We start from the raw sequence: 8,264 nt of genomic DNA on the forward strand, positions 1-8,264 counted from the left end.
AATAACAAAGAGAGAAAATGGTGAAAGTGAATAGGTTTTTTAAAGAAGCAGTTACATCAAGAGAAACTAAGTTACTGACTGGGGCTATGTTTGGGCTAACTTTAGTACGTCTCTGCTTTCTACTCCTCAGTGTGTGGAAGGTGGTGAAAGAGATAAGGGCTCTCTTATAGAATAATGGCACTGTATTTCTTAGTACATCTGAATATATGGTGAGTAAATCTTGATGCCACTGCAGCATTAGCTGCAAAACCAGTTGCATAACACTTATTACTACTGCTAACAATAGTGTATCGAGTCTGTAAACATATGGCAACAGCACTGCTTTCAGGATCATTTCCATTTTTTTTTTCTTTTTTTGCTTTGGGGTAAATTTGCAGAGAATGAAATCCCCATGTTGGCTAAACGAAAGGGAATCTAGATGGATTCCAAAATAATTAAACTGATCAACAGGCTCGAGGATATTAACAGCTGCTGTTCTAATCACTAATGAGATAGTCAGTTCCTATAATCTGGGAGATGGACCACAAAACATGGGCTTGGTTTTCTTTTCATTTTCAATCGGTTCACTGGAGAGGAGCTATCCTTCTATCTTAGCACTGTCACTCTGCAGGCTGCTGATAACCTGTGGCAGAGAGGGAGTGCCACTGTATCACCATGACACATATGCACAGAGGAGGAAGCAAGTTGAGTTTGATGGCTATTCACACACACATACTTCAGACCTAAGAAATTATTTCTGGCCACTCCGATTTGCAGGATTCACCTTGACTGCCGACAGGCAAATACATAAAGGAAGACAATTCATATGTAGGAAGCGTAGCTACATTCTGGAAATATTTGGAGTGTGCTCCTCAAACAATTCACAACCCCTTTTATGGCTTTTCAAAAGCCTCTGTGTTCCTGAAATTAATGTTCTGATTCAATGGACGTTACACTGGTGTTGCAATACAGCTCTCTGTCACTACTTTATTATTCATGATTTTCATTTGATGTAATTGCATGACTGGCACAAGGAGGCTTGGCAGGCCTGGAATCACAAAAGGCCTAGTTCATAAGAGCTATGAGGTATGATGATGTCCAAATGGGTCTGCTTTTAAAGCAACAGACAATGCAGCTGAGGTATTTAGTCTGTTTCAGGTGTATTCAAGGCAAGCATATTTTCCAGTGGATTAAAAATCTCAAGGAAGAATAAGGGAATGATTTTAAACTGTTGACTGAATTAATAATATAATAGTCCATTGGAGAAGTATGAGTCTAATGATTACTAGAAATTTATTCTAGCATTTCCAAGGCATAATTTCTTAAACATTTTGTATGTACTTCTATTACAGCATATAATATGTGATACTGAAACTGCTTATTTACAGGGTTGTTTCCATACATAAATGTAGGCATGTTTTGGACTGGGACAGCTTTTAAAGTCTCATTATGATGCTGTCTGGCTTTCAATCAATGCTACTGAAAGATAACATATGACACTTGACTCTATTAGAATGGAAAACATCTAAGATAAATCAAACTGAAATACTGTTGAATAATTTTAAGAATTTATTAGGATAAATAGAATATAGTATTTCTTAGCTTGAGCTTAGAATGGAGTTAATGGAGAAAGATACAGTTATAAAGGGATTTTAGAGGCCATTCTGATCTCCTCCTCATTTTTTAAATCAGATATAAAATAATAGAAACTGTAGTCAACATATTTCAGTGTCTCTACAGATCTTCCTCTATAGTCCCTTGGAGACTCTTCCTTCATTTTGCCCCATCATTACAAAGCTAGAAGTCTCCTAGAAAGAAATAACCCTTATTCTGTTATACCCAGATCGCAGTATCCTCACCGACCAGAGACCACCTGGGAGACCGAGTCACGCATGCAAAGGCAAAGGGCTTTATTACGGGCTTAACCTCGGACTCACAGACTTCACCAGCGTATGGGTCCGTGCTGAGAGCCTCGAACAAGGGCAGAGTAGGGTTTTTATGGGGTTTGAGACGGGGGAGTTACAGAAGTTGTGACATGGGAACAGTGATCCAATCATAATAATTCAACATCATTGACAGCGGGTTTGACCATACACATTGTCTAGAGTATTCGTTACTTTTGGCGGGATCCAATTACAACATTTAGAGTACCTTTAAATTCAACCAATCACAGAGCGAGCCTAGGGTCTTGTTCGGTGACTAACAGGTTAACTTTAACATTAGGTAACAGGGTCCTATCTATAGTTTCTATCTCCAGGCCTCTCCCTTAGTAATGTGGAGGGTGGTCGCTGGACTTTCCTGATTGGGTGTTGCAAGGGTGGTTTCTTCTGCCTTGGGCAATGTGTAACTGCCCGATAGTTTCAGGGAAGCTGAAACTCAGGCCTTCTAGTTCAGAGGGGAAACTTAAAGCCTGTCATGGAGTCAGTTTGGTTTGGACGTTTAGACTTGTGGCCTTAGAATTCTACCTTCATCTGAGACATTATAGTATTCTCCAAGCAATACTACAGAGTTGATGAAAAAAAAACCAACATCTCTCCACCCCCATCCTGAGTGTTAGGAAGTAAACTTGTTATCAATTGAAACGAAACTAACATAATTGAAAAGCAAGGAAATTTGCAAAAACTTACCAGTATGGTGATGTAGAGACAGACTCAACAAAGAGTAGTTTGCATTTCTATAGGAGGGTTGGGTAGGGAAGCTGCAAGGGTTTCTGTCTTCCTGAGAAGTTAGATACAATTTCTCATGGGGCTACTATGACTTTCTCCTCAGGGTCCTGTTCCCTGGGGAACAGGGTAAGGAAAGGGAGGGGTAGGGTCTGGCCTTTGTTCCAATACAGAGAGAGAAGGGAAGAAGGATGGAACAGGTCAAAGCCCAGTTGGATAAGGGAAGTGAGGGAAGGAGACAGTAGATGAATAGGCTACTTTTAACAAGTTTTATTTTAAAGAAGCTAACGCAAAATATGTTCCCAAAAGCATTTTTGTCTCAATTTCATCATCTGAAAAGATGACAGGTTTTAGTGTCATGCTTACTCTAAGTGAAAGCAGAAGACTGTTTTAAAAGTTATCCTTTCAGGAGTCCACCCATGACTCACCATGGGACTTGCCTGACAGAGAGCAGAAATGCACTACAGTACTGACGAACTGTTTATTCAACACTGTGTTTTCCCAAATTGTGAAGATGTAGAAGTGATTGAAATTTATGAAGTACTAGCCTATTCCCCTTGCAACAGCCTAAATTCGGTTAAAAAAACTGAACTTCACTATTTTTCAATCACCTATATAAAGGCTAGGAACTTGAAAGGGAAAAAAAAATACATATTTAAAAAATCCCCTAACCTCTGCCCTTCAGGAGTTGGTTTTCCACAGTGTGTTATGGAAAGGCTAGGGACTTGAAAGACAGAGATATTGCCCTGTATGAGGGGGAGAGAGACAAAGAAAGCAACAATTATGATAAAATAGGATAAGCACTATGATAAAAGAAGCCCAAGGTACTGCAGAATCAGGGAAGAACAGCTTCCAATTCAGCGAAACTCCTTTTTTTCTCAGCAGTGTATCAAAATGCCAGTTTCTACAGCTTGTGTAAAAAGCTTCCTATTTTTGAAGGCTTGAACGCAAAGGTTATCCATGCTTATTGAACGTCAGCATCCCCTGAGGACATTTTGAAAACATACCTATGTCCAGACTGTTCAGGCTAGGCAGAAATCTAGAGATTTCTAGAAATTTAATTGTTTTTGGATGGAGACAGAGCATTAGCATTTAAAGGAGGGGGGAAAATCCCCCTACTGATTCTACTGTGCAGTTAAGGTTCAGAACCAATTCCTTCTCCCTGTTTTTCTAGTTATTATGCCAAATTTTAGAAGAGAATTGTTGAGGGCTAGAGTTGCTTCCTATAAAATTTCATTTTAGGAGAGGAAAGATTGAAGAGAAGGTCCTGAAACCAAAATTGGGGTCATGAGGTTAAACAAATGCAGCATTGGACATGTAACATTAACAGAGAAAGGCAACATCATGATGCAATGAAATTCATTCTCTGAAGACTTATGAGCAGGCAAAGAAAGTCATTGAGCAATGTATAAAATGATTTAAGCCTCACCACTGCCATTCTATCTGGGGGCAAGCTCTGTCAAAGACTATTTAGTGCTTCGCCCTACTGCCACGAACTTATCACCATCTGTTCCTTTTGTATGTTCCTCTCTGCTGAAAGGAAATGATTCCCGCTATATTATTAGGTTTCCTATTATACACATCCCATACTGTGGTTTAAATATCAGAGTTTTGCAACTAACAAGCAACATATTTGCCCTCCAAATGTCGTCACAACTTTCAGTACTTGTTAATTTCCATAGCATCACTGATTTTTAACTTCTGGGATTTCCCTGAAACATGGGGCAATGAGAGAAGAGATTATGGAAAAGCTCATGAGCATACCTTCATTCTGACCCAGGCTATTTTTGTTTATTCACCTCTATCAGGACATCTGTTATGATTTTAAGAGAAAGTTGTGTTTTTCTATGGAGAAAATACATTTATTATAGAAGCTGAATATATCTGTGCTTGATTTAAAAAAAATTTTTTAATGTTTTATTTATTTCTAGGAGAGAGAGAGAGAGACAGTGTGAGCAGGGGAGGGGCAGAAAGAGAGGGAGTCACAGACTGAAACAGGCTCCAGGCTCTGAGCTGGCAGTCAGCACACAGCCCGACGCGGGGCTTGAACCCACGAACCGCGAGATCATGACCTAAGCGAAAGTCGGACGCTTAACCGACTAAGCCACCCAGGCGCCCCTGTGCTTGATTTTTAAAAGTGAGTTTTCTTTCCCACAAAAAAGCTGCCAGGAAAATTTTGTCTGACTATATTGATGCAAGTGGGGAAAATCCCGGCCTAATGCTATTTGGATGTCGTCTGGTAGCACTTTAAAATTCAATTTCTCCTTAGAGAAGTACCACTAACAGACAGAACATAGGTCTGGGGAACCTGTAGTGTAGACATAATCTACAGCCAGAATTGCATTTTGGTTTGTCGTTGGATAGACTTAGAACTTTTCATTAAGCAAGTTTCCACATCTGTAATTGGGAAAATTTTTCCTTTTATTCCACTGAGATGATTTGGGTATGTTCTTCCTGCCATGGAGCTAGGCTAGATAATAGAATGGCCTCTTCCATAACTTGATGATGTGCTTTACAAGCATACAAGGCTGATTGCTCACATGCCAATATAATACGAAGCACTCATAAGCATAAAAAATAAAATGTATTCACTAACATTTCTGTTGTTTAAGATTTATAGTAGATAATAAATCTCTGAATAGAATTATGTGAGATAGAAAAAAAAATGTGACTGCTTCATGTGTGCAAGGTTTTTACATACTCATTTTCAAAGGACAATTTGAAAAGTTAAGCGTCTAATAGGGTTACAGGGGCAGATTTTTTGCTGTTGTTCGCTAGGAAACATCTTGTTTGACTTCTCTTAACATTTTTCGGTAAATTACTATGGGAATTTTAAATTAATTTTACTAATTAAGAATGCTCTTGAATAAAGTAAACTTAGCCTGCTGCTTGCTATTTCTTCCAAAACATTTCAAGACCGGTAGGAAATTCAATCTGTGTAATCCCTGAAGCCATATTTCAGATGAAAAACCATTCCTACATTACATACAAATCAAAAATATTGTTGAACTAAAAGAGGTACAAGTGAGTCAGGAAAAGAAATATGTTCATTATTAGAGGCATCGCAAAGTATATACTATGTGATCAATTAAAAGCAATTAATTAAAAGCAATGTCTTATTGCTCCACCATTCTTAAACTTCAGAACATTATCCCATCACTTTTTACAGATTTTGATGATCAAAATAAAAATAAACGTGTTTATTTTTAATTAATTGATATATCATTATGACTCTAGTCTTGTCTGTCCATTTTATAGATGAATATCCTGAGACACAATGAAGGAACCCCACATGAGTGGGTTAGGGGGAGGGGAGAGAGAGAGAGAGAGAGAGAGATTGAAAATCCCAAGCAGGCTCCAAGCTATCAGCATAGAGCCCAACACAGGGCTCAATCCCACAAATCATGAGATCATGACTTGAGTTGAAATCAAGAGTCTGATGCTCAAACGACTGAGCTACCCAGGGGCACATGTGCCGCAAGAAGCAACTTTTTCAATGTAACTGAGATCCTGTTGTTATCAGTATTAGAAATATAGTCCATTGTTTCAATTGCAGTGTCTTTCCATAATACAGGTCCTTCTAAGTACCAGGCATTTGTTAAATATCTTGGTGGGATAAGTAGGGTGCAGAAGGTGGTGGAAGAATTATCTATCATACAAAGACAGAGGAGGAGATTTCATAATTGCCCTTTGAGGTTATTAACGCTTCATATTCACTGATACCAAAGAGTCATCAGTTTCACAAGCTGTTTATATGACCAAGTGGTTGGCTGTTTAAGATGTTAAGAGGAGCGGAGGGGAAAAGGAGAGAGGAGACATTGACATGGTGAAAGTCCCCACGTACATTAAGCCTGGTACTCCTGAGGACCTGGGATAATGGTAGATGGGAAAATCAGAAGTAAGATGTTTTGGTGTTATTCTCACCAGTAACTGGTCCTTAAAAACTATATGATTTGGAGTTTAAGGATAGATACCATTCATTATACAAGGACAGTAAGGGAATTTTTATTTATGGGGTTTATTAAAAGTCTAGGAATTTAGAGATAATTATATATGGTTGACTGGTTGACAAGGCAACTGAAAAACTAAGAGATATACAGATGTATTCCATACATATCCTAGAAATTAAAAATGTGAACACCTATTTTTAAAACATTTGGGAAGCCATTAAAGCCAAGTTATAATAATGATAATAATAACGAATTATTCCATTGGTTCACTCTCCTTTGTTCTTTGTATGTGGGAGATATATAGATAATCTGCAATAAGTGAGATAATTGAGTAAGCCTACAGATTGCCTATATAAAACTTCAATTAAGATGTGACTTGGAGACAGGCATTGTTAGTTTTATAAAAATGTATTTCGGAAAGGCTTTCCGCAATATCTCTCATGATACTTCATACACAAGATAGGGATGTGTGAGCAGAATGATAATCTGGTTAAGCAGATGCAAAGCTGGTTGAACTACTGTATAAAGAGTGTGAGATTAGTGGATCAGTTTCACCCTGGCAAGGAGACCCCTGTTGGTGTGCCAAAGAGCTCTGTACTCAGCCATGTCTTTCTGAAAATTATTGTGAATGACTTGTATGAAGATATAAAGAAAACCCTGTCATATTTGCAGATCTCACAGAGCTAAAAACTATAAAACAGCATCAGGGTCCTAAAGCAAACTGACAAGCTGGAATGAAGGGCTGAAAATAACAGTTCATCAGTGTTCTGAGAGAGTCCATATCTAGGCTTAAGACAAAACTTTACAGTTAGCATTTGACCATCTAATTCCAATATAAAAAGAATAAAGGCAGTAACAATAGTGACAACTTTTATTTCAGCCTTTACTATGAGCTGGAACTCTTCTATGTGTTTACCTGTACATTTGATCCTTAAAACAAGGCTATGCAATAGTTGTCATTCCCATTGTACAGATGAGGAAACAAAAGCAAAAAAGCAAAGCTACTTTCTGTAAGTCACAGAACTAGTAAGTAGAGAGGAGGTGAGGATGGAGAGCACTGGCCATCTAACTTAAGAAGCACTATGTCATACATTCTGTCCTGAGGTTTCAAAAACCAAACACAGAAGCACAGGTTGCTAGGGCAGAAAGTTGAACAGTCCATAAATGAAAAGATATCTGTGATAGTTCAACATGAGGCATCAGCATTGCCAGAATGGTTAATGACATCTTTAAGCAGCATTTGTGGAGAAATTTATCTAGATCAAGAGAAATAACATTCTAGTTTTTCCATATGGTGTTGTCCCTGCTTCTAATTCATTCATCATCTAATTTTATGCTCTCCACACTTTCTGCATTTATAGTGACACTGATAAAGGTACTTGACTCATTAACAAAGAAACAATAACATAAAACAAAATACAGCACAATTTGAGCTCAATACACAAAATTTTAAGAAATTTTGAGCAATTATTCAGTGAATCAGGTTGATGAATATAGTAATCTAGATAAAAAAGTGAAATTGAAGCCTGTACAATAATCCATTCATTTCTTTTTCAATTATATTAATGTATAAGTACCACATAGTCATTTGGATCAACTGGGTAATTGGGGATGACCATCATGTTTCCCAAGTAACCAGACATTCTCTCTCTTTTTTTTTTTTAATGTTTAT

The sequence above is a fragment of the Hyaena hyaena genome, unplaced genomic scaffold (assembly GCF_003009895.1).
Source record: "Hyaena hyaena isolate Hyena2069 unplaced genomic scaffold, ASM300989v1 scaffold_363, whole genome shotgun sequence".
Lineage (NCBI taxonomy): Eukaryota > Metazoa > Chordata > Mammalia > Carnivora > Hyaenidae > Hyaena > Hyaena hyaena.